Source organism: Mus caroli, unplaced genomic scaffold (genome assembly GCF_978045245.1).
Source record: "Mus caroli unplaced genomic scaffold, Mus_caroli_1 scaffold_10, whole genome shotgun sequence".
NCBI lineage: Eukaryota > Metazoa > Chordata > Mammalia > Rodentia > Muridae > Mus > Mus caroli.
In genome coordinates, this window is record NW_028227265.1 from 46515442 (window position 1) to 46543139 (window position 27698).

The 27698-nt window shown below is 43.2% G+C and overlaps 1 protein-coding gene across 2 annotated transcripts in view; it reads right to left on the reverse strand.

Moving 5' to 3' along the window:
- Window positions 1-27698, reverse strand: part of Rnf150 (ring finger protein 150) — a 218915-nt gene that overhangs the window by 8029 nt on the left and 183188 nt on the right. The gene's annotated exons all lie outside the window — the stretch shown is intronic.

Here is a 27698-nt window from a genome sequence, read left to right on the forward strand (position 1 = left end):
CCAGCCCTTCGGAAGAGCAGTCAGGTGCTCTTACCCACTGAGCCATCTCACCAGCCCCCAGTGTTTCTCTTTTTAAGAGCTAGGTTTTGTTTTTTAAAATTAAGCATATAATATTGATTTGTCAGATGAGTTTGCATATGTGTATGTGCACACAAGTGCAGGTGCCTGGGGGGGGGGCATTGGCTCCTCTGGAGTGATAAGTGGTTGTGAGCTGCCCAGTTCAGATACTGGGGACTGAACTTCTGTCCTCTGGAAGAGCAGTATGCAGTTTAAAACACTGAGCCATCTCTCCATCCCATCCACTAGCACTTCTTTTTTTAAAAAAGTGCTACCCTTCCCAGCATCCAGAGATCATTATTCTACTTCATTCTTCCATTAGAGTTATAAAGTGTTTACCTAATAATTTTATTTCCAGAAGTCTTACCAAAAATTGGCTGTTCTGTAAAAACTCTAATCCAAATCTCATCTCAAAATAGAGCCCCAGATAAATTCTAAGTGGGTCAGAAATTTAAATGTGAGCCATTGTGGTAGGAAACTAATAGAGGCTGGCTATGGTGGTGAATGCTTGTAAAGTCAGCACCGCAGAGGTGGAGGCGGGAAGACTGAGTCTGAGGTCAGCCTTAGCTGCATGGTAAGGCCATGTCTCAAAAGAGGAATACCAAAATAGCAAGAACCGAACAGTCCTGTGATGTTAATGCTTACTGCAAGCTCAAAAGAATCCAGAATCACCTAGGAGACAGACCTCTCTACATGTCTGGATGGGAGCATCTGGACTTGGTTACAGAGATAAGAAAAGACATAGTAAATGTGGGTGACAACCTTTCCATGGGCAGTATCTGGATGGAACGAAGGGGAGAATGTTACCTAAGCAGCACCATTCATCTCTTTATGTTTCCTAACTTCAGACCCGATGTGATCAGTTGCCTTAAACTCCTGCCATAGCTTTCTTGCCATGGAGGCTATATCTCAAAGTGTGCCCAGAGCAAGCCCTTCCTTCTTTGTCTACATTATCGTGGCCCATGTCTTTGGGAGATTATCTTGATCAAGTTAATGGTTAGTGGAGGTGGGAAGACTTGGCCACCGTGGCTAGTGCTGTTCTCCAGCTGGGAATCCTAGACTGTGTAAGAGTGGGGGAAGTGAAGTGAATACAAGTGTGAGTTCCCGCTTTGCTCTTGACAATGGATGCACGCAGTTGCTTTCTGTTCCTGCTACCGTGATTCCCCTGCAATGACAGACTGTAACCAGGTCTTTTCAGCTGAATGAAACAGTTCTCCGCCAAGCTGCTTTTGCCATTATATTTTATCAAGGAAACAGAAAAAGGGACGATGACAAAGTGTGTTTCTTACTTGTATCTAAGAAGGCAAGAAAGGAATCAAGTAATTCATGGAACTGAGCTTAAACGTTAGAAAATGCTAAGATTATACATTAATGTTGATGGCATGTATTAGATAGGGGAACTTTCAAACACCGTACAGAGTTATGTTGGTGGGTGTCTGAATACACGCACACTGTGTGTATACACTCGGAGGCAGGAGGTCAGCATCAGTTTATCTGAGGCAGGATCTCTGGAGCTTGCTGAGTAGGCAAGAGTGGCTGCACAGCAGGCTCCCGGATCCTGTCTCGGTCCCCTGCAACCCTCCCCTGTGTTGAGATTGTGCCCACTGCACATGGCTTCTAGGAGGTCATGGCTGGGGATGAAGCCCAGATTCCCAGGATTGTGTTCTTACCACAACAAACGCCTTTAAGTCATTAAGACAGACAATGCAACAGAAAAGCAGGCACAGAAGAATGTAATGCAGACACATTATAAGCAGAAGTGTTAAAATTGAAGTGTTCTTTTTTGCACATGTAACTTCCTTTTTTGCAAATGTAATCATTACTCTTTAAAAAAGACAATGTTGCATTTAAAAGTATACTGAGATGGGCTTGTTGAAGCTCTGAAAACTGAAATGCAAATCTTTTTAATCTTTTAAAAATGTAAATTCTTTTTAATTTGAGACATATTATTTGTACATCTTGGATATGGCACAGGATGGTACATGTGTAATAATCAAAGGTAATAAACATTTCCACATCTTCAAACATTATCATTTTTATATCTGGAGATTTTCTTTCTTTACTTATTTTCTAATATATCACATATTGTTTTAACCAACACTTAACCCTGTTTGTTTTAAGAAACCCAGAACAAATTTCTCCACTGTGACTACAGAGCCCTTGTTAAAATTCCGTCTCCTCTCCTACTACCCTTCTTAGCATCCAAAGGCCATTATTCTACTTCGTTCTTCCATTAGAGTTATAAAATTTTCACCTAATAATTTTATTTCCAGAGTGCTCTAAGGAGCAATAATTAGAGGTGCAAAAATATCCACTTAACCATTATTTGTGGTATCATAACTTAGCAGGTAACAAAGCCCAATAACAGAAACGATCTCAAAAACATCGTCCCTTTTAAAGGACGATGTCCTTATAACCACCTAAGTGAAGTTTCTCAAGAGTTCAGAGTTACATAAATAGACACTTAATGGCATTTTCAGCATAACAATATACCAGAAAGGAAGTCAGAAGCACTCAAAGCTTGCTTACTGCAAGGCTGATGTGATGAGAATGTTGTTATGATTGGAAGCAAGGAACTAAAAAGGTTAACAGAGGAGGAGGAGGAGAAGGAGGAAGAGGCATTCATGCTTTGGGGACTTTCTTCTTCCCTTCCTCCCTCCCTTCCTTCTTTCCTTCCTTCCTTTTTTCCCTTCCTCCCTCCCCCTTTCTCTCTCCCTCCCTCCCTTCCTTCTTTCCTTCCTTTCCCCTTCCTCCTTCTCTTTCTCCTCTTTCTCTTTCTTTCTCCCTTCCTCTCTCTCCCTCCCTCCCTCCCTCCTTCCCTCCCTCCCTCTCCCTTCCTTTCTTTTTTTTTTTTTTTTTCTTTGAGACAAGGTCTCTGTAGCTTAAGTTGATCAAGATTTAGGATTTATATTAATATTTATATATATATATATATATATATTTTTTTTTTTTTTTGGTTTTTCGAGACAGGGTTTCTCTGTATAGCCCTGGCTGTCCTGGAACTCACTTTGTAGACCAGGCTGGCCTTGAACTCAGAAATCCGCCTGCCTCAGCCTCCCGAGTGCTGGGATTAAAGGCGTGCGCCACCACGCCCGGCCTAATATTTATATTGATGTTCCTTTTAAGATATATTTTTGTTTATTTGTGTTTTGAACCAGAGTTTCTCTGTGTAGCCTTGGCTTTCCTGGAACAAAGCCCAATAACAGAAACTCTGCAGAGCAGGCTGGCTTCGAACTCAATAGACTCACCTGCCTCTGCCTCCTGAGTGCTAGATTAAAGGTGTGTGCAGGGTTTTTTCTTTTTCTTTTTTTCCCCCTGGATCTATTTCCAAATACTCTAGAATGAGTACAACTCCTGAATTCCTTCAAGATGTATTAACTGAGTCTCTGCTATGAGCTAACAATTGTGCGAGCTGCTATGCACGCGAGAACAAGACAATTCAGAGCCTCAAGGAGCTTACTGTCTAGTGGGCAGACAGATAGGCAGAATTTTGGCTCTGTTGGCAGATGGATCAGGTACAGAGCAAGGGAGGAGACGATGGAACCATATGCTGGGTCAAAGATGGCATGTGCCATAGGGTGTGATGTCAAAACTGAGTCCTAAGGATAATAGGTACTTTAGCCAGATGAGTAACATAGACTGATCCTTTAAGTAGTAGCCACAGTGTACACAGATGGCTGCAAGTGATGGGGGCTGTTGTGGACAGGCAGACATCAGACGGTATTCAAATATGACTGGAATGCACAACCAAGCTAGGGAGTAGGCTGGGGGAGTCTCAAGATCTGCCTAGAGGCAGCTGTAATCCAGAAAGTCGTATGCTTCCTATCACTCTGCTGGATAACCATGCAATTAAAAGACCAATAAAGATGTCTATGAAACGAAGACTGATGGTCGCTGTAAGACTTTTGCTTTGGCTGTTGCTGATGGCATTTGTCATGGTGGGATATTTAAGGAAAATATATGTATTTAATAAAGAGCAGTGTATTTCTAAGATACTTTAAAAGAGACAAAGAGAAATAACAGAGCTGTGCCCTGAAGAACAAGTCTTAGAGAAATGAACTGCTTCACACGGATCAATCCATGGAAGACAGACCTCTGACACATCTCAGATGCTAGCTCACAATTCCCAAGGGACCACTGGGAAATACAAGGATTTAGTATTTGAGGACGGTGGCAGTCACTGAATTCTTTAACAAACTATCATTCACCATGAAGTGAAGTTGGGTATTTGCCTCACCCTTCACAACAGACTCCCTTGCCAGCTGGCCACTGATACACATCTCCTTCCACACCTAATTCCTCTGCCCTAGAACCACGCGCCTTGCACTCCTGACTTGGGAGACAGGGGAGGGCAGGGACTCACAGGTGCAAACTGGGATGAGCCTTCCTTTGGGGGGCAGTGCTCCACCCCAGGTGTCTCAGCAGATAGAGTGCTCCCCTGCTGGGTGAGCCCCATGCCTCTGCCAACCACTGTGCCAGAGAGCTTTTGTCTCTACCGTGGGGAGGCCACAGCAGACACAGCTCTGTCTCACATCTACTAGGTCACTCAGTAGTGCTCTCTTTGCCACTGTCTCAGACTTTGTTTCTGCCTTTTCTCTCCTTTACTCCACACACGTCAGAGTCTGTATTTAATTTAAAAAGTCGTTGTTCTGGTTTTAGGAGAGACTGGAAATAGCTTCACGTGTTTAGTCCATTCTCTTACCCAGTGCTTTCATTACACACTTTACAGCGACAGCAAGACTAGACATCTAAAATGACACTGATGAGCTGGGGTGTTGGCACCAGTCTGTGATCTCAGGAGCTGAGCAGTGGGGACATGAGAATCAGGACTTCAGGGTTATCATTGGCTACATAGTGAGCTTGAGGTGGGCCTGGATTATAAGGGACCCTAGATCAAAATTGTCTGTCTGTCAGTCTATGTATCTATCTATGAGAATTGGAAATCTTGCTTCCTTTAGACAATATTCTAGTTTAACTATTACCAGTTACTTGTGTTATTTTGTGTAAGACACTGTCATCCCCCAGGATTAATGTTTAATTGATCATTAAATGAGAATCTGGGTTGACTATATAGAGTCAGTGTATATACAGTCCTGTATTTCATACACTGTGGATTCTCAATGAGTAGTTAGTAATAGAATTACTATTGAGAAGGAAGCAAGTTAAACTGTTAAATATATACTTAACCTTTCTAAATATATACTTAACCTATTTTTCTCCATATAAAAGCTTATCCTGTATCTAGGAAACGTGAATGAATGGAGAAGTCAGTTCTTCGAGGTACAGTAAAAGCTGAAGACAACTTATTCTCAGAGACGAAAATTCAGAAGAGGACAGTGACTGTGCCCTACAATAGCAACAAAAGAGGAACCATACAAAGAATTGTACCCCACCCCATCCCTCCCTCCCTCCCTCCCTCCCTCCCTCCCTCCCTCCCTCCCTCCCTCCCTCCCTTTTGATCTTGAGCATCCCTCAAAGGCTCAGGTGGTAGAGGCTTGCTCCTCACCTTGACCTTGCTGGAAAGTGGTTGAAACCTTTGAAAGGAGGGGCAATTGGGGGTAGTGGTGTTAGGCCTACAGGGGTGCGCCCTTGAAGGAGACTCTGAGTCCTTAGCTTCTTCAGCTCCTTCCCTTTGCTCCCAGGCCTCCTCTGTTACACTCAGACTTCCCCATGCTGCACTGTGCTGCCTCAGTTCCAGAGCAACAGGGCCAAGCAGTCATGGTCACCACATCCTCCAAACTGGGAGCCAGAATAAGCCCGTTCTCTTTTTGAAGTTGGTTTATCTCAGATATTTGTTACAATTACAGAAATATAAAATCAACAGTTGTCTCTATCCAGCTCCATCCCTTCCTTCTTTTTAAAAATAAAAATTTATTTATTCTTGACAGGATTTTTCTATTTAGCCAAGGCTGGTCTTGACTCAGGATTCCCCTCTCGGGCAGCAAGAATTATAGGCAACACACCACACACTCAGGATCTTTATCTCAGTGGTGATTGGCTAATTCAGCTCACATGTCTAGCTTTTCAACCCACAATTCCATAGCAAATTAAACAAATAGTTTATTATCATAGATCATTTTCATGATTTTTCTATGACTCTAGCCAAAAAGGGGTTACAAAGAAAGGGCCAATCCACTACAGTGGTACAGAGTCAAAACTCACCAACCTAGGGACAGAGCTCACCCACCGAGGGACAGAGCTTACTTACCCAGGGACAGAGCTCACCTATCCAGGGACAGAGCTTGCTCACCTAGGGACAGAGTTTGCCCACACAGGAACTGAGGCAGCTTTACTCCAGCCTCTGTAGCCACAAGCACACCAAATTTCATCGCTTCAAACTCACAGAAGTGTTTTCTTTTTTTTTTTTTGTTTTTTGTTTTTTTGTTTTTGAGACAGGGTTTCTCTGTGTAGCCCTGGCTGTCCTGGAACTCACTCTGTAGACCAGGCTGGCCTCGAACTCAGAAATTCGCCTGCCTCTGCCTCCCAAGTGCTGGGATTAAAGGCGTGCACCACCACTCCCGACTGCAGAAGTGTTTTCTAAAATGGAATGTGTGAACTGGATTTTTTAAAAAAGCCTGGAGGGTCACAGGGGCTGCTACACTTACAGACTGGCAAATCCATGGAAATTAAATATTGTCCTCTAGAAGCTCAAGGTAAAGGTGACCGGAAATCAACAAGCGAAATTTGTGGAAAGTGGTTGGTTCAGATTACCTGCTGTCACAGTGCGCGGTTTTACCATCATTTTCTACTAAAATTTTCCTTAAAAAAGATCTGAAGACTTTGGAAATCATTCTTTAGTATTTATGTTTTAACTTGAACCTAACAGTTGAGGATACACAGTTATCCACAACACTAGTATGTATTGACTTTGCCTGTTTCCTTTGCAAAAAGCCCACGAAACTGGATGTAAAATATAGCCACCTACTTCATACAAACCTCTGATGTGTCTGTCGTTTCCACTTTAGAGATGAAAAATACTTTGAATCCAGAATTGTATGCATCTCCTAAAGATATGGAGGGATTTTAAGCAGGGAATAAGATGATCCATTTAGTATTTTAAGGGCTCACCTTTGCTGTTAACTAAAGGCAGAAAGAATCTGGTTAGGAGAGTATTGCAGAAAAGCTATTGAATGCAGTGTGTGCCTGTGAGATAGAGGAAAGGGGACAACTGATTTGACAGGAAGGATTAGCAATAAAGTGATAGTCTGGTGTCACATCTCTTGAGCCGCTGTGGTACCACAGAACATGTTAGACAGAGATGTTAACGTGTTAGCCAGAGAACATGGAAGGGAACAGGTTTGAAGATGGAGAGTTTGGCTTTGAGCATGCTGTGAGAGAGGCTCGTGTGATCTTCCAAGGAGATGTGGTGGTGGCATGCGAAGAAGTACTGGCTTGTATTGAGGTGATAGCAACATGTAAGAGTCTCTAGAAAGAGAGAGATTGGGAAGATCTCTTAGGAGCCCTAAAATCTAGAGGCAAGAACACAAACTGGTGTTCCTGGAGATGTTCTTCTCTTTGGATGTACAATGCTTTTAAAAATTGAGATGTGGGCAGCAGGTAAGAGCACTGACTGTTCTTCCAAAGGTCCTGAATTCAATTCTCAGCAACCACATGGTGGCTCACAACCATCCGTAATGAGATCTGATGCCCTCTTCTGGTGCATCAAAAGGCAGCTACAGTGTACTTATGTATAATAATAAATAAATCTTTTAAAAAAATTGAGATGTAACCCATCCCATGGGCAAGCACCAGTACCTGACAATATTAATGATACTTTGTCATGCTTGCAGACCAGAGTCTAGCATGGCTGCTCTCAAGAGGCTCCACCCGGCAGCTGACTCAGAGAGATGCACAAATGTAGCAGATGTGCAGCTTGGTCTTCATGCGGGTCCTGAATGCTGGAGCAGGGGCTTTCCCTAAAGCTGTTGCCTGTCTATGGGATATGTTTTTCTAATTGAGCTGCCTTGTCTGGCCTCAATGGGGAGGATATGCCTAGCCTCACAGAGATGGATGAGCCAGGGTGGGGGAATACCCTAGGGGGACCTACCTGATCAGAGGAGAAAGGGACAGGGGAAAGGTGATCAGGAGGTGGTCAGTGTGCAGGATGTAAAGTGAATAAGTAAATAAATAAATTAATTAAAAAAATGAAAAATGAAATTACAAAAATTTCAGGAATATGAATGGACTTAAAATATATTCTATTAAGTAAGATCATGCAATCTCAGAAAAATGAAACTACACAGAATTTAGCCAATAATATAGTTACATATGTAAATAAATATACTGTGGGAGCAGAATAACATGAGGAAGGAAAGGAGGCAAGGAAAGATGCAGTCAGTGCCCGGATGCCAGGAAGAATATGAGGCTGATTGTTTTCCTACTTGTAAATCTCATGGAATTTTCATTTTTAGTAGTAGATAAGTGCATAAAATATAGTCTATGATATAAATATAAAATAAAAAATGAGAATTACCAATATTTAAACATTAGGGTATTTTTATTTGTTTGCTTGTTTGTAATTTTTTTTTTTTTGAGACAGGGTCTCACTCTGTAGACCCGGCTGGCCTTGAACTCTGACTGCCTTTGCCTCCCAAGTGCTGGGATTAAAGGTGTGTGTCACTATTAAATTACAAATTTATACCTGATTTTTTTCTTTTCTTGGCTAAGTATGATCTGGTAACATGTGCCTGCTTTTCTGGCAGAAACCAGTAGAGGCTGAGCCAGTGCTGTCCCACTAGATGCAGGCTCACAGGCCCTGGGGAAGGGGGTACACTCACCAATCAGTCTCATTTTCTAGTCCTCATTACTTGCCTGGTTTGTGTCCATACCTGAGTCTGAAATTTCATACTTTAGGGGAGGGCACAGCAGTACAGAAGGCCAATCCCCATGATGTCCTAAAAGAAGGAGACTAGGGAATTCGTTCCCCCAGTTTACTGTCAATATTCATAAACGAAACAATAGCTCTCAAACCTCAGTTGCAGCCCTGACGCTATTGCCATGTAGCAGATAATTTGGTTAGACCAGAAACGCCACTTTAAATGGAGCTTTGTGACCTAATGAGCTCACTCCAGGTACTGGCTTAGTAGATTTTCACATTTGATGCTAAATACATCAGTATCATAACTGTGGTCAGGCAAGAAATTCTTAGTGGTGGAATTTATTAATTTCATGTGGCCACAAATGACTAATATATTTGGTTTGTCCCTTGCTTGATATGAAAAATGTCAGGTTGACTTTTGCTGTGGGTTTGATGTAATTTTCTACTAACGGTGGCATGTTGATAGCTAAAATTTCTTCCAACTTCAAAATAGAAGAGAGATCTGGAGATTCCCAACCCCCCCTTTTTGTATTGGTAGCAGAGTTCTCTGTTCTAAACCTCATGTTGAAAATTCAATGGCCTTTGGAATGGTTTTAACTGGTAGGACCCTTGAGTTTATTAGGTCATGAGACTTTCCTGGTGGCTGGATTAGTGTCATAATTGGGGGAGTGTGTCTCTCATAAAAGGACATGCGGGACCCCATTTTTCTCTGTGTCTTGGGCATGTTCATTGGCTACTCCAAGGCCATGTTAATTAGACACAGCAAGACAGCCCTCACCAGATGAGGTTCCTTAGTCTTAGATTTCTCAGAGTCCAGAATCAAGAACTGAAGAAGTGTGCATTGTTTATAATTGTTTCTGTCTGGCACTATGTTACAGTAGCAGGCAGTGAACTAAGAGCCAGGCATGTCTGACTTCTTCCCATCCATTCTCTGTCTCAGGCTCCCTGCTTACATTTAAGTGCCTCATCACCTCCTCTAGAAATGCTTGCAATTTGAATGAAATTAAAGTTGCTTTTATGGTGCTTCGTTAGTTTTTAAATAACAAATAGCGGTATTAACGGTTATTGTGAACTTATTACATGCTGGGAAACACAATGAGTGCTTTAAACAGATTCTACAGTTTAGTGCTCATGATTAACCCTTGACAGAAGTATTATTTCTCCCCATTGTTAGATGAGTTCTCACTGTGTATTCCTGGCTGGCCTAGGAGTCCCACAAAGCTGCCTGTGTCTTTATCTCCTGATACCTGAAATTACAGATGTGTACTTCCACTCCTGGATACCATTTTTGTTTTTGATGCTAAAACCAAATTCTTAAAAGGTTAAAAATCCCATAAAATGCTTAGCAATTCCAGTTGGAACCAGAATGGATGCCCACTTTCCGCCTCCAGAATGTGCTTATCTTGAGGGTTAGTAGAGTTGTACGAGGCTTGAGAATTAAAAACTAGCCTCATACATTTGTGATTCTACACAGAGAGGCATTTCCTTCTGTGGCCTTTCAGCAGGTCCCTAAAGAGCCCACAGACAAGAATCAGTCAAGCGAGACACTCTGCTTCCCCCGTGCCTCAGAGAACATAGAACTGCAAGCAGCTGTCTTTGTGCTTTGGACAGTATGTTTACTTTATGTGTGTATGTGTGTGCTTGTGTGTACATTGTGTGCACGTGTAGAGCGCTTGAGTGTATAGTGTGTGTGTGTTTGTGTGTGCACGTACTCACGTGCAGTACCTAGAGAGGTTAGAAGACTTCTCCAAGAGCTGGCTGTTGTGAGCTGCCTAATGTGGGTGCTAGGAACCAAAGCCCATACCTCTGGAAGAGCAGCAGGCTCTCTTGTATGCAATACTTATCTCTCTAGCTCCATGATTTTAGATTTATTTATTTTATGTATATGAGTACACTGTAGCTGTCTTCAGACACACCAGAAGAGGGCATCGGATTCCATTACAGATGGCTGTGAGCTACCATGTGGTTCCTGGGAATTGAACTCAGGACATCTGGAAGAGCAGTAGGTACTCTTAACTGCTGAGTCATCTCTCCAGTCCAGCTCCATGATTTTAAAATGCCTGCTCACTACAGTTTACACTGTTGGTGAAACCTTCTGTTAACTTGACAGATCAGTTCACAGGCTCTCATTCTTTCCCCTAGTTAGCTGTTCTTCCATGCTAGTCACTCAGGTACAGTAGGATGTGAGCCTTGTTGGAGGACTGGTGTCTACTCTGCTGCAAAGCAGCATAGAGAAGAAGCTGGCTGCAGGAAGATGCCCTCTGTTAGGAATTAACAGCTTCCACCCAGGGAATAAGTGCTCTGTTTTGAAAGAAAATAAGGTGGTGGTGACTGGAACCCCAAGTGTCCTGACTCTCCAGCAGCTGGGTGCCCACACGCTGGGGCCTGTTCGGCAGTGCATTGTTTCCCTCATGGACTTGGAAAATGAGGTTTCAATAAATGACATCTTCTGTCTACCACTAGTGATGTACCACAGACTGGGCATTTCATCCAGAAGAGCTGAATTACAGTGCTGCCCTCCTTTCAAAACACCCCACAGTGTGGAGACTCCCGTATGTGTGTGTGTGTGTGTGTAATTCTCTCTCTCTCTGATGTATGTGCTATGTCCTTGGGATGAGGTCAGATGTTGACACTGGGTGTGTCTTCCTCTATCACGTCTCCACCTTCTTTTGGAGACGGGCTATCTCTGAAGTTGCTGTTTCACCTGGCTGGCCAGGGAGCCTCCGGGGTCCACCTCTCTTTGACCCTAGTGCTGTGGTTGTAAGCATTTGCCGCCACACCCAGCTTTTTACTGGGTGCTGGGGGTCCAAACTCAGCTCCTACCCAGCCACCTCTCCAGTCCTGTCTGTCATAATCTTAGCGGGAACGTCAGCTGGACTTTAAATGCAGAGCTTCTGTTCTACTGAAGTGTGCGCTTTGGCACCCTTTGGCTTAACTTCACTTTAAGGATTTCTCCAAGTAGCGTTTGTTTCCAGCGTGCCAGGCATTTGAGCAGTTCTGGCAGAGTCTATGCCGCAGTCTGACTTGTCATGTCTAGTACGTACCAGCTTCATCTTGTGTGTCAGGCACCGTGGGAAGAAGTAAGGGGTGCATACGCGTTCTGTCTATTGTCTTCAGGCTGGAAGAGGAGTTAGATTTCCCCACGAGTGAATCACATGTTATGAATGAGGCCAACTCATCCTATAGGTAGGGATGGGACCCCACCCCAGCCAGGGCCATTGATGACAGTGCCGTTTTCAGTGGCAGAACTTCCACACGGATTATATATATCTGACCAACTTGTTCTCTCAGCAATGCTCTGAAACCACTGAGAGCCACATGTGTCAGGCTTATAGTGCAAAACCACCCATTGGGCCAGTTGATTCCTAAATTTATTCAGATGTAACTGAAAAAAATCTCACCTTCTGAATTCCTGTTGCAGGGTTCTGAGTATCCACAAAATGAGCCCTAGTGAGTGAGACTTTCCTAGTGTTCAGACAGGCGGGCTTCATGCAGAGTTTCTGCTTGGGCTGAACTTGGTGAGGTTGGATTCCCTGACGCTTGTACATTAATTTAGATCACATAGGCAGGCCTTCGCCTTGCCATGATCCCTCCCACACTGGTTTTCATTCTCTGTGACACTAAGCAGCAGGAGAAAGAATTCCTCCTTTTGGCAACTTAATCATGGTGTTTTTACCATGCAACAGAAGGACAGGTATAATTACAGTTTCGTCGGTTCTCATTAGTCTTTGACAGGGCACAGAGTGAAATTTACTGAACGTTTCTGTTGTCAGTAGCTACTTCACAATCCCCGGCTAGTTTCCAACCACAGAGGGACAACTTAAGCATTAAATACCAAGCATTTGCTGGATGGACGTTTCTCAGGACACTCGAGCATGATTGGAACACAAAGAGCATGGGAAAGTTAAAGCTGTCAGAGGCGGCAGCCTCATACGCAGAATCATGTGGGCTTATTTCTCAACTATATAATAATGGCTATAGATCCCATTTGTTCAGCGATTAATATACTTTAATTGCCCACTCATTCAACAGACATTTGTTGGATGTCACTAGGCATACAACACTTAAGGTAAATGTTGTGGAGGATATAAATTTGGCCCTGCCTCTAACTTAAATTTGACCCAGTAGAATAAATAAATAAATAAATATTATAATAAATGATATTTTGATATGTAATATAATAATATATGTACATACACATATAGATATTTACATTTAACACAAGAGAATGCGCGTTAAAGGATAGGTATAACTAAATATTAAAGAAGCAATTGGGAGGGTAACTTTTCATCTTCAACCAGATAACCAAGAGGACTGACTCATGGAGTAGATTGGCTCTGCACCTGTGGTGAGGATCCAAGGAGTACTGGGATGTATGGGGACAAAGACAAATGTCAGTTCTTTCAAGAGAATCACTACCACACAAAGCAACTGGTAAATTTCAGGGCACGAGTGTGCCTGGCTTTGATTTATTTAGAAAAATATGACTAAAAAGATATGGTGCATATATCAAGTATAGGTGCTTTACCATTTCTGTCTTCTTTAGGGTTTCTTCTATTTCATGATGGGTGTATGTGTGTGTGTGTACGTGTGTATGCACACACATATCCTAAGAACCTGGGAACTACATTTCTCAGACTCCCTCACTAACCAGCTTTCATTTAGCCAAGGGAATTGAAAGGGACGAGGGCTAGGAAGGCTGGTTCTAGTCCCTGTGACTCAGGGTCAGAGGCAGCAGGACACTGGCTTCCTTCCTCCTGGGCTGCAGAGTTGGTGACAACCGCAGCAGGAGAAAGATCTTCAGCAACAGTAAAGTGGATTTGTGCCAAGCTTTGGGTTATACCCATTTCCTTCTCATTTTTCCAAAGATGTTTAAAAATCATTAATTATAAAGTTAAAAGTTTAAGAGTTTACAGACTACGTAAATCAGTCTTTCTTGAATACTATTTGTCTCTGGTAATTTGCATATATCTTTATTTTGAAAAACCTTGTGTGTGTGATGAGGTTTTGTCCTGCATGTATGTCTTTTCCCTATGTGAGTACTTGATGCTCATGGAGGTCAGAAGAGGCCATCAGATCAACTGGAAGCAGATTGGCAGACATTTGTGAGCCACCAAGTCGATATCGTGAGTCAAACCCAGGTCCTCTGGAAGAGCAGCCAGTGCTCTTAATCACTGAGCCATCCACCCACCTCCAGGTTAGATCATTTCAAGAGCATGATTAGTCTTGGTGGCTCTTACAGTGTACACTTGAGCAGCCTCCATTCATGTCCAAATTCTTAAAAGCCCAAAACCCAACTTGATTATTTCTGTTTCTCCCACACATTTTTCTCATGGCACTTTATCGTCAGTCCTTCTGTTTCAACTTGACCTCAGATAATATCTAATTTTAAAAATCCTATCAGGGTTTTTAAAATAATAATTGGTATTTGTGGCTAGGTAGTTCTCTATGTGAGAGACAGTCTATAAATTGTGGAATGTTTTACAGCACACTTGGTCTCTGCCCACTGACTGAAATTATTGCCAGCTGGGGGAGTCAAAAATGTCTTCAGACATTGCCAAGTGTCCTCTGGGTGAAGTATCCACATGCCACCAGTGGAGAATCACGGTTTTAGGTCAGCCTGTTTTTCTAGCTTATTTGTTTTTAGCATAGACAGGGTTACCTTCTTTTTAAAAGGCTCAATAATATTATACTGAATCCATCCACAGTATATGTAAGTTACTTCCACCTCTCAACTGCTGTGAATAGTGTGCTGTCTGATGAATATAGTGGTGCCCAGAGATTTTCTTGAGTTCTGCTTATGTGTTTGCCTATGTGAGCACACATGTACATGTGGATGAGTGTGCATGTGTGCGCATGTGTGTGCACATGTGGAAATAGAGATGAATGCTAAGTGCCATCTGGGATAGCACTCCACTTTACCCCCTGAAGCAGGGTTTCTCACTTGAACTCAGAGTGCGCACATTTGGTGAGTCTAGGTAGCCAGCTTGCCCCAAGTGTCCTTGTGTCTGCTTTCTAAGTGCTGTCATTCTCCCTGGGCATTCGTGGTTCTGGGTATGTACACTCTGGTGCTCCTGTTTGCACTCAAGCGTTTCACTTGCTGAGCTGTCTCTCTACCCTCAACGCAAGGGGATTTTGAGATTGTGACTTCGGTTATTTCAAACCCAAGCCCAGATATGAGATAGCTGCAATTTAAATTTTCTGATTTAAGTTTTTGAGGAATCTCTATACACTTTTTCATATCGTTGTACCAATTTACATTGTAACCAACAGTGTACCCTAGACAACACTAAACAACAACAGACTTTGACAGTGGTCATCTTAATAGGTTTACGGTGATTATGCTCTCGTGGTTTGATGTGCATTGCCCTGATAATGAGCTAATGCTGACAATCTTTACAAATGCACGGCCGCTTGGGTGTCTTCTTTGCAGAGCTGCCTATTCTGCCTGGGAATGGTGTATATTATGTTCCCATATCTGGGAATTAAACTTAATAATACTTTGAAGATTTTTGCATGAATAAGCATGAGGGAGTCTGGCTCGTAGTATCCCTTCCTTGTGTTATCTCTGACTTTGGCATCAGGATGAAGATGCCTCACTGAGCTGGAAGTGTGCTTTCCTCTCCTTTGTTTTGTTTTGTTTTTTTTTTGAGGGGGAAAGAGTTTGAGAAGAAGTTCTATTATTTCCCCCTTTTGGAAAACCTAGAATGATGTCTGTCCTGCTTTCTTTGTTTTAGTTAATGTGGGCAATGGGAGAAGAAGGGCAGGCTGGGCTCAGACTGGGCAAGGATCTGAATGCTAGGTAGAAGCTTACAATTTCCTTTAATTTATATGGATGCCATTATGCTGCTACTTCCAGAAGTACTTGCAGAGAATGAAGGCAGTGGTAGAGCATTTGCTTAGCATGCACAAAGCCCTGGGTCTAATCTCCAGAGTGTACACACATACATGCACACACACACACACACACACACACAGAGTGACACACAGACACACAGACAGACACACACACACTCCAGCAATACTGCGTCAGCTGTATTATTAATATATTTATTATTGTAGCATATTCATTGGGAACCTGCTTCCATCCTTCACGTGCAGCCTCCTGGGCTCCTTCTCAGCTCAGTAACAAGCTAGCACAGGAGCGAAGCCTTCCCTTTCTAACCACAGCCCAATTGTTTCTATAACACTGTATTTCTTCACTGTTGTTGGAGGTAGGTCAATGTACCCACATTTCATAAAGTGATCTTTACCACATGACAGTCAGATGCCCACTCCTTGCCATCCTGTTATATGATAGTGCATCAAGTAGCCAGAAGAAACTGAAGAGCTGGGCTCTGGAGGAACACAGGTCTGGTTTAAAGGCCTAGGTCCTAGGACACAGCAAAGAAGGATCATTTACTTGGCTCTAGGAAGGGTTGGAGAGGGGGAGAGGACAGAGACAGGAAAATGCCCTCTTACTCAGCATGTTCAAAAACAAGGAAGTGTTTAAACAGAAGATTTGAGAAATACAGAATCTTTGCAAAATATATAAACAGATTCCAAGCTACAGAGCTCAACGCTTGAGACTCAGCCCTGACATGCGTGTGTTTGGCTCTGTGCGTAGGACTCATTTACATCCACCTGTTCAACTGCCAAGGTCAATTTAAGATTGGAGGTGTCTTAAATTTCTGACCGTTCTGACTACCTGCTCCCTTCAGCAAAACACAGAGAAGCCGATTTGAAGGAGACAGCAGATCTTTTGTGTAGTAGAAGGCTTGATCTTATCAACTCCTCTTACAAGTACCCATAGTCTGCCCTCAGCCAGTTTGAAGAACAGTTCACAAATGATGCCTTTGGGGGACCTGGTGCAAGGGAAGGCCTCAAAGTATAGCATAAAACTTGACTGCTTGGGGCTGGAGAGATGGCTCAGCGGTTAAGAGCACTGACTGCCCTTCTGAAAGTCCTGAGTTCAAATCCCAGCAACCACATGGTGGCTCATAACCATCCCTAATGAGATCTGATGCCCTCTTCTGGTGTGTGTGAAGACAGCTACAGTGTACTTACATATAACAATAAATAAATCTTAAAACAAAACAAAACAAAACAAAAAAAACCTTGACTGCTTAAGGCCTAAGTTTTAGCTATGGAAAAGAGGCCTGATGTTGTGGGTTTGTAGCACAGGTTAATGTCCCAACAAAAAAGTCTGCAATTGACTTAGTTGAGTGTGTTTTTGTACCTTCTTAGAAAATGTAGATCCTACCTAAATGGATAACAGAGCAGTGGGCAAGTCAGGATGCTATAAAATTGTAACTTAGCCCATTCTTCCCGCTTACAAACATTTCTAGTTCTTGGCATTTAGAACAATAGTAAGACTTTGAACTTGTATTCTACATTTGCCCCTGAGAGGCAGTTCGTGCCCATGTATTTGAGGCTAGAACTGAGGAAGTAACAGGAGCTAGGGAGCTCGCCTGACTAACCTGCTACATTTTATGTTTGTTTCCCAACAGAATCCACACCACTTGTAATTTGTATTGTTATAAGACAATATACATGCTATGCACACATACAGTTTGAATACTGTATCCTCTGAGACCAAGTTCTCAGACCAGGCTCTTAGCACAAAGGACATTTATTTGCCCCAGAGAGACAGAGGGCAGGGATAAAGGACAAAGACAGGAGATACAGAAAGAAGGAGAAAGAGGAGGGAATGAAAGAGAGAAAGGGGACAAGAGAGAGGTATTTGTCCCAGAGGGGAACAAAGGACTGCTTCTGAATAGAGAGGACACAGATGTGGCAGGCAGGAATATGGTGGTTTACAGAAGTACAAGGGGGAAACCTTGTGTTAGGATGAGGGGTTTAATTTTGATTGGGCATGTTGATTAGGTGAGCCAAAGTGTGGTTTTCAATATCTGGACTTCAATACTTTGATAGCTGGATCTTGGCCTACCAGGACCATTGCTCACCTTGCTTGTGCTGGCTAGGGTCCCTTCATGTGCTATGCACATGTTGGAATTGTATCCCTTGTACATGCTTGTACAAGGTAAAGCTGTATCTCCTAGTGTGCTGTACTGTGAGGCTGGGCCTTTAAGAGATCATTAGACTTTGGCACAATTAGTGCCTTATAGAAAACCTAAGAGGCTTGGTTACTTACTTTCGCTCAGACACACGAGGACATAAAGCCAGAAGGCCAGCCAGGAATCACAACACGTTGACATTGGGATCTTGGAGAGCCCAGCTAATTCTAGAATTAGGAGAAGCCAATATTTGGTGTTTCACCTACCCAGCCTGTGGTCTTTTGTGACATTAGCCTGAGTAGACACATACAATGTATCTTTTTTCTGCTGGGGTTTCAGGTTCTTTAGAGGGGCTAGTTTCCTTCCTTCTTTTGCTTTTAGAACCTCTTCTCAGAAGTGGTAAAGCAGCTTTATTTTCTAGAAAATAAATGCCAAATTAATAAAACGAATGAAGGATGTAAAGTACCATTCTATATCTGGGGTCCCTTGGGACTAATTACAATAACTGCTCATTTGTTACTAGCTATCACTGTAGCCTGTGCAATGGCGTCCTACAGAAAGGGAAGGAGGGCAGGCAGCTTACAGCACCTGTACAAAATGGCAGAGTTGGTGGCAAATTAAAAGTGATTTAAGATTTTATCTCACCCTATTCGAAACGGCCACCATCAAGAAAGCAAATGTAAAATGCCAGAGAGAGAGAGAGAGAGAGAGAGAGAGAGAGAGAGAGAGAGAGAGAGAGAGAGAGAGAGAGGAGCCCTTTACATCTCTTGTAAAATTGCAAGTAAAGTGTTGCAGTCACTCTGGAAGTCGATCTAAACCACCGCATTATGCATCTAAGCCCTGTGTGTATAGCCACATACACTCAAACAGAGGCAGTCGGGGTCTGTGCTCTTTAAAGCTCTAGTCACAGCAGGTAAGAAACAGAACCAGCACAGTCACCTATCAACAGATGCATGGATAAAGAGATGTGGTACTCGGACACCAAAGGGACTTCACGAAGCCAGTTTTGTTTTGTTTTGTTTTGTTTTGTTTTGTTTTGTTTTGTTTGCCAGTCCCATTTGGTTCTATCCTCATTCTCTGGGCTATCCAGGGGTGAGCTCCCTCTCTTGGCTGGACCAATCACTGGTTGGCCACTCCCACAATTTCTGTGCCACCTTTACCCCAGCACATCTTGTACGCAGGACAAATTGTAGGTTGAAGGCTGTGTGGCCCCTACTGGGTTGCTTCATCCAGCCTTAACACGAAGAGAGGTGCCAATTCCTAGTGCAACTTGATATGCCATGTTTGGTTAATATTCATGGGAGGCCTGCCATTTTCTGAAGAGAAATGGAGGAGGAATGGATAGTGGGGGCAGAGGGGAGGTGCAGGGGGCCGAGGAGCTGGGAGGTGAGGGAGAAGGGGAAAATGAAGTTAAGATGTAAAAAGACTATAACAATACTAATATTAATAAAAATATAAATACCTAGGGGTCTTCAGAATTACTCACTGTGAGGGAGTTGGGAGGCAAAGTACCGGCACATGATGATGATGATAACGAGGAAGAGGATAACAGTAGCCAGAACAAATTTCTCTGAGCTGGATCTTTGCTGACCCACTGCCTCCTACCCCATGTTCCTTGGTATTTAGCATGGTAACACACAGATGCAAATGACTAATAATAAAGTACCGAATCTTTGTTGGATCCATCTGTCAAACCTCTTCATTTGCTTTACTAATCAGATCTTCATTTCCTTGGCTCATCTGATCTCTATTTCCTGGAGAGCCAAAACAAAACAAAGCAAGCAACTCAGGGTGCCTTGTCCTCAGAAGATGCAGCAGGAAGGAGGGGGCCAGCGCTTCACCAGGCTCTGGGCTGCTTGCTCTTCCCACATGCATTAGCTTAAAAGCAGCAACAAAGAGTTAAAGCTTATTTCTTCACTACAGTTCAGCTCTGCACAGGGGATTGGTTTTAGGACTCCCCAAGGACATGGGTGTCCTAGAGTACTGTTATATAAAACCTCGGGATACTTTAAAAAGCATGTGCACATTCCCTTGCATAGTTAAAATAATTTCTGGATTATAACGAGACACTGTAGATGACATATACATGGTTATCCTGAATTGTTGAGGGAATATCGACAAGAGAAAATGCCTCTGCCTGTGGAGTGCAGATAGATCTTTTCCCCTTAAATACTTTCATGTGTGGCTTAAGCCATGAACACAGAACATGAGGACACAAGAACCAGTTATGGTGAGTTTGATTTTGCCTTACAAAACTCACATGAGGGAATGGGATGAAGGCTCAACTCGTTAAAAAAAAAAAAGCTTGCCTTGGAAGCACAGACAGGGCTTGAGTTTGATCCTCAGAATGTACTTACAAAAGCCATTTGTGGCCGGACGTGGTGGCGCACACCTTTAATCCCAGCGCTTGGGAGGCAGAGGCAGGCGGATTTCTGAGTTCGAGGCCAGCCTGGTCTACAGAGTGAGTTCCAGGACAGCCAGGGCTACACAGAGAAACCCTGTCTCAAAAAACCAAAAAACAAATAAACAAACAAACAAACAAAAAACCCAAAAAAACCTCAAGAATGTTAAAAAAAAAAAGCCATTTGTGGTGGTGTGTGCTTATAAGTCCAGTACTAGGAGACAGAGGCAGGTAGGTGAGCCCTGCCTGCTTAGTAAGCAGTGGGCCAGTGAAAGACTCTGTCTCAAAAACTAAGGGGGATAGTTCCTGAAGAAAACTACCCAAGGTTGTCTTCTGTTTTCTCCAACTCCCATGCATGCATGAACACATGCATGCACACACACAAAAGAATGGTTATGACTAATTCATGTCTTCTGTTCCTTTGCAATTGGTACTATGCTAATTCTGTCTCTACTGAATGTGCTGGGGACCCTGCAAGGCTTGTTTTCTTGGCCCTAATTCCTTTCCACTGAAAAGGGGTCTATAATGAATGGTGTCCTACACTTCAAAGTCAACGAGTGGTTCTGCCCACCATGACTCCCTTCCCTGAAGAGCCCTTGTAATCCCCAGATTCTATACATCAGATTAACAGTACTGCTTCATTTTCAATGTGAGCATCCCAACCACTCGGAGAGCAGGGGACCATTCATCATAGGCTAGCCTCCATCCCCAATGTTATACGAACAAAAGAAATCCAACGATTAACACTTGTATGATGGGATAACTGAGTAAGAATATCTGGACCAATTATGTAGACTTGCTAAAGCCAACACTGGAAGGGGGCTTGGTCTTTAATTAATTAATTAAATTTTGTGGAATCTTTCAGCTTTATTGAAGTTAGTTACAGGGCCGCGTGGTGCATACAACACAAGGCACAATGGCAAGCATAGGCTAGATAACGCGATCCAGCCATGCTGGAAGCCTTGGAGGTTTACCTGTACAGATTTATGGGGAACAGAAAATGTCTTCCTGCTCTTTCTACCTCTGCTGCCTTACCAGGTACTTTTTTGTGTCTCTAATGACCTCAGATTCTTGCTCAGGGCCTCCCTAAAGCAGGACCTTGTAACTGGCAGCGCTGGGCCACTGCTTAAGACGGAAAAGGTGAGAAGCTGACAAGGTCTCACTGACACAGGAAGGGAAGACTATATGTGGGAAGTACAAACAAGTAGTTTCCCAATATTCTGGAAGGAAGACTCACTATGGAAACATTCTCTCCCAGTGGATCTCAACGCGTGTTCACAAGACCAACCCTCTGGACAAGCCTTCTGGAGTCCCTGGAATTTATCACAGGGGTTATGGCCTTAGTATTCCCTGCCCCAGCCAAAGAGCTATCGTCTATCTTTCTCCCTTTTAAACTAACGAGGCCTCTCCAAACCCCTTGTGCACACAGAGCCTGTAGCAGATCTGGAGAATGAGATGGATTTTTAAGTAACCATGCTTGGCAGAGTGATTTCTCCTCAGTACACATCTGGGCTACATCTGTCAGAATCTGTGTTCCTTCACAGGAGTGCCAATCTCATCCCTGCTTGTAAATATTAGACCAAAGCACCCATCTCTTGGCAAGATGGCTCTTTACAAATTAACAGCACCAACTTCCAGATTAGCTTCCACGGAGGCGCCTTAGGTATCTTAAGAGTGTCTCATTATTGCTTTTCCCTCCAGACTCTTGCGAAGTTTTATGAGCTTCCAGGAACAGAAAGTTGTTTTGAGATGTGCATGGATTCTAAACTTTAATTTTGAAGGTACGCTGCTACGCTTTAGTGGGATGACTGGTGGCAGTGAGTGCCTTTCTGTTTCTTTTTCTTCTTTTAACTTCAAAATACATAGGGCAACAACAACAACAACAGCAACCCTTAAGTGTTTATTTTGGAAAGAGCCCACCCCCACCTTTATTCTTGCTCCCATGTTTCCTGGTTGCATATAATCAATACATACTCTGAACTTAGGTTTTAGACAACTCAGCACACATAAGCATTCCCAGTGTCACCAATAGAAGTATTTTATTGCTCACAAATGTCACCCTGCTATCTTCAGGTTTTTTTTTTTTTTTTTCTGCTTGCACCTAGTTTATTTTACTGTGCCACAAAGGAATGTCTGCCTGAGACTCTTTCCAGTGTTTCTTGCAATGGAAGGATGCTTTGCCAATGACAGCAAGTTCAGTACAGAAGGTTCGACAAGCCACACCCTCCTGGAGCTCATGAAGTGTGTAACTGGTGCCCAGCTGCGTGAGGTTCCACGATGTTGAGGAAACATCTTCCGTTCAGGGGATGCTTGTGGACCAGACCCCTGTACCCCAGAGGAAGCTGCTGATCTGGCAAATGGAAGCTTGGGCCTTTGAGTATTTCACAGTATAATCAGACTTTCTAAGCCAGTGGAGTAAAGGATCGGGCTACCTTTGGCTTTTTTCCAGTGCCTCTAAGAGAAAATGTCTCAGTTGTAGGTCAGAGGGCCAGAGCAGCACAGGGCTGATGGGACTCCTGGTGCTTTTGCCTCAGTACTTGATTGGGAGTCTAGCATCAGAGGTAAGTGTGACTTCTATTTGACAGCTGTGGAGTGCAGGATGATTTAGATATGTTTCTTTAAGTAGAGGATACATATTTAGACAGTCAGTGGACTCTGGAACAAGATAAGTATATTCTAAGCATGGGTGTGTAATAACATCCGATCCTAAGCTGAGTGTGTATGTATGGCATAGCAGATCCTAAGCATAGGTATGTGAGCTCAGCAGATCCAACTCAGCACACATAAGCATTCCCAGTGTCACCAACAGAAGTATTTTATTGCTCACAGATGTCACCCTGCTATCTGTAAGTCTAAAAACATATTTTTTATAAGAATTGGTATTCTTAGTAAGAAAACTGGAGCTTTGGAGAAATAAATTTAACAACTTAACTACTAAAAGAAAAGGGCAACAAGGCTATACTTTCCAGTTTCTTTGGATTCACGACAGCGAAAATTATATAGGTACTTAGAGGGAAAGTTCCAGTCATATACCTTAGAAAAAGAAACTGCATTTGACTCTAGAGAAGATTCACTGTATACGTTATAGGAGCCATAGGTCACAGGTGCATGTTCTTAATCATATCTATTCAAGAGAGAAAACTACATAGAAAAGGTCCTACCATTAAGATTCCATTGTAAGTATCAAAGTCTCAGACTGTATATAACATTTAGAGAGAAACTGGATCTCAGTATGCAGCCCCAGCTGGCTATGTAACTATGTAACTATGTAACTATGTTCACTATGTAACCCAGGGTTGCCTAGAGCTCACTATGTAGCCAAGGCTGGCCTAGAGCTCACTATGCAGCCAAGGCTGGCCTAGAGCTCACTATGCAGCCAAGGCTGGTCTTAGACTGGCTGTTATCTTTCTGCCAGCATGTATTTTCTCTCTCCTATCTTTGGTAGACTTGTAAGACCATGTTATCAACTAGGTTAATGTTCTTAATTTTCGCTGTCGTGAATCCAAAGAAACTGGAAAGTATAGCCTTGTTGCCCTTTTCTTTTAGTAGTTAAGTTGTTAAATTTATTTCTCCAAAGCTCCAGTTTTCTTACTAAGAATACCAATTTTTATAAAAAATATGTTTTTAGACTTATTTTATTATTTTAAGTGTTTGGGTGTTTTGCCTGCATGTTATAATATATCTGTGCCTTGCATGTATGCCTGGTGCCTGAGACCAGAGAGAGCATCAGACCTAATGGGCCTGGAGTTTCAGATGGTTGTAACCATCATGTGGGTGCTGGGACTCAAACCTGGGACCTCTGCAAGAGCAGCTTGTACTCTAAACCTCTGCGCCATCTCTCCACCCCATTGGGGAGCCAATTTAAATTCTTTCAATCACCCTTTGCTCTGTTGGTTTAACAATTCATCTTAGTATCTAAGGTGTTTAATGGATTTTCTCTGTTCAAAGCACTGCCTTTTTCTAGCATAATTCAAAAATTAGTAATTACACTCCCAAAGCAAGTGGCTGTAACCCGTGAGCTGCAGGTCAGGCCCATAAGTTCTCCCCAGCCGAGGAACAATGACCACAAGAAACGAATCGATAGCTTCCTACTTCCCAGAGCAATGTTGTCTGCCAAAAGTAACCTCCATCAGCATCACCCATGAGGGACAACAAGATGGAAAGCTACCTGCGTTTCCCACAATTGTTCTTTGGGCATCTGGAGTGTCTGTTTTAAGGATTCAATGAAAAGGTCTAGAAAACAGATATACAAAGTTACATTAATATGTTTCTTTTGTATGTTCTCAAAGCTGAATCTAGACAAATGCAGTGCTCAGTGGCTGAAGAGACTGCTCTAGTCTAAGGCTTCTTTGTGAAGGTAGCATGAGAGTAGTGACGATAAAGAAGATGTTAGGAGATGTGGGTTAAGAGGTTGTCCTTTGTTCTTTGGCCAGGAATTCTGGGGCAAGTAACATCAGATTCCAACCCCTCACTTAAAAAAAAATCCCATCATTAGAAAGTGCAATGGTTTAGATGTTGTCTCCAAAGGTTCATAGTTTGCTCCCCAGGTTAGTGATTTTGGGGGTTGATTGGAAAACCTTTAAGATATATTAGGTCACTTAAGAGTTGGGTTCTCAGAAGGGGCTATGAAGCCTCACTGTTTTTCTCCTCCCTGTAAAAGGTATTTAATCTCAGGCCTACCCTGAGAAAAGAGGGTACACATCCATTTTCCACCATGACAATAAACTGTTTAAAACGGTGGACTGTCTCTTTTCACCAATGTCCTCCATGGAGAGCCATGAAGAAGGCCTTTGCCTACAGAGCTACAGCCTAATCTCCCTAAGAAGACCCTCTGCACTCCCAGCCACAACTGCCACCAACCCTGCAAGCTAAGGACAATCATCTCTGCTGGGACAAGCTGGAGTTTCACTTCCTACCCACCCCTGACCCCAAGCCCCAAGTCAGACACTGTCCCCAGCCCACTGACCCCAGTGGCTCCTAGATGTCCAAGAATCTGAGAACCCCATGGCCCAAGCCTTGACTCAGGCCTAACCAGCTCCGGCTTTCCCACATCTCAGACTGTGTTTTCTCACCCCACAGAGCAGTGTTTCAGTGCTTCCCTACAGCCCAGCACCCGCCCTGGTGGCAGTGTGCAGTCAAATTTCCTGCATTCCACCTCCCCAAGTGGCTGTGCCCAATGGCAGAACAGACTGGGGCCCACAACTCTACAGTTAGGGGCATGGACCATTGTGTCTGGTGCACCTGAAGTATATTTCTTCAGGCACAAAATATTGAGCACAGGGCCAGAGATACAGCTCAACAGGAGGGTGCTTGCCCAGCATGGGTAAGGCCCTGGGATCAGACCCCAGGAAAGAAAGAGGAGGAGAGCTAAAGATTAAAGAAATATGTAACGTTCTCTGCAATATCCCGAGCATGTGGTATTTACTCAAGACTGTGAATCTCTCTACTTCTCTTTATACAACAAGAACAACAACAACAACAACAAAATGCTTACCATGAACCAAGTGCCCTCCCATATTTTCATGACATGTAGAAAATATACTTATTACTTCCCCTTTTTTCCCCTCAGATAAGCAAAAAAGAAAGGACGAGCTGTTTGCCCAAAGTTGTGCAGGCAGTAGGTAGCTGGGCTGGGCCTTGAGTAAGCCTTGTGACCAAGAGCTTCTTGGTAGAGGGATACATCAGGGACAGGTGACTTCAGTACATTTCCCTGCTGTCCAGCAAAAGCCACACTGCACTTTCTTAGTGTCCTTTCGATTTCACCCCATTTCCTGAGGCCTGGTCAGGGGAAACAGTTCTGTGATGAGGCTTGGTCGATCCCTAAAACTAGAGACTGCTTTTGCTGCGAGGAAGCATGTGCTTCTTGCGGATGGTAGCGAGTCTCCAGGTGGGAGGATGCAACAAGATGATATGCAAATTGGATTTTGGAGTTCTGACTCCGATGAGCTACAATTTCTTTTCCAGAAGTAATCATGAGTTACAACCAGGCATTTCAGTTATCCTTGCTGGGACGTGTCTAATGACAGTGACACCAAGTTTAAGGTCCTGGATAATGTGTGCATGTATGTGGGTAGGAAGGTAGGTTATGTGTAAATCTATAACCATATATTTTGTATGTTGGACTTTTATCTGTATAAGTACTTCTTTAGGCATATATGTCTATTATGTAATATGCACACACAAACATGTGCATCTAGAGATTGTATATATGCATTCATATTTTTGTGCATTGGTATGTGTCTACATACATTTCCATGAATGCATATGCATACGTCTTCTGCCTATTCACCTTACTGTGTCAATTTTGTGCCAACTGTATAACAAGGATGATATTTTCTTTAATTCACTGTTTTTGCATTAATTTTGACTTGTCAAATCTAATTTTCTAATTAACTGCTTATTTAAATAACAGCGGCAGTGTTATGGCATTATAGTCCCTAAAAAATACATTCCACTGTTTTCTCTGCACAGCAGGTGCTTGAGAGCAGTCGTGACTCTTTTGCGCTGACAGCTCAGGTTGGGGGTATAAATCTTTATTTACAGAAACAAATAATGTGTTTATTAATTTTTTTCAATGGGATTTGAGCCTATAAATCTACTAATCGTTCTCCCTGCTGTGCGTGTTAAGTTACCAGGGAGGGCCCGAGCTGCAAGTGTTGTTATAGCCTCTAGGTGCACACGTTGTTTCCCTGCAGACTTTGCCCATTGCTTCATTTAATGAGCTATAGCAGGGAAATTCAACACATGGCCTTCTGTTAGACAACCGTCACTGAGTGTGAAGGTAGTTCTGCTGTTTGACACTGTCCCTAAATCTATGGTTGCAAAGCCACAGGCAACTGCAGAAGACATGGCTCGTCTCCTGAGAGGTGCCATGACTGCGGGGATCAGCTGTTGCCAGGAGGAAAGAATGCACATCCAGATTGCCAAGGTCAGGATTCAGGTTCATTTGCAAACTCTGTGGTATTTAAATGTTGGCTCCCAGCAGAGCTGCAGTAAGAGAATTTGGATAAGCAAAACCATACATGCACGTGCGTGAGTGTGTGTATATGTGTACATTTGGTGTGCACATTTTTTCTTGTTTTTTTCCCCTTTTCTTGGATATTTTCTTTATTTACATTTCAAATGTTACCCCCTTTCCAGGTCTCCCCTCTGGAAACCCTCTATACCATCCTCCCTTCCCCTGTGTCTATGATAATTCTCCCCCTCCCACCCACCCACTCCTGCCTTCTTGCTCTGGCATTCTGGGGCATTGCATCCCCTCAGTCCCAAGGGTGGCTCCTCCCACTGATGTCCAATAAGGCCACCCTCTGACACATATGCAGCGGGAGTCAAGGGTCCCTCCATGTGTACTCTTTGTTTGGTGGTCCAGTCCCCAGGAGCTCTGGGGGGGTCTGACCAGGGTGGGGTGATGGTGGTCTGGCTGGCT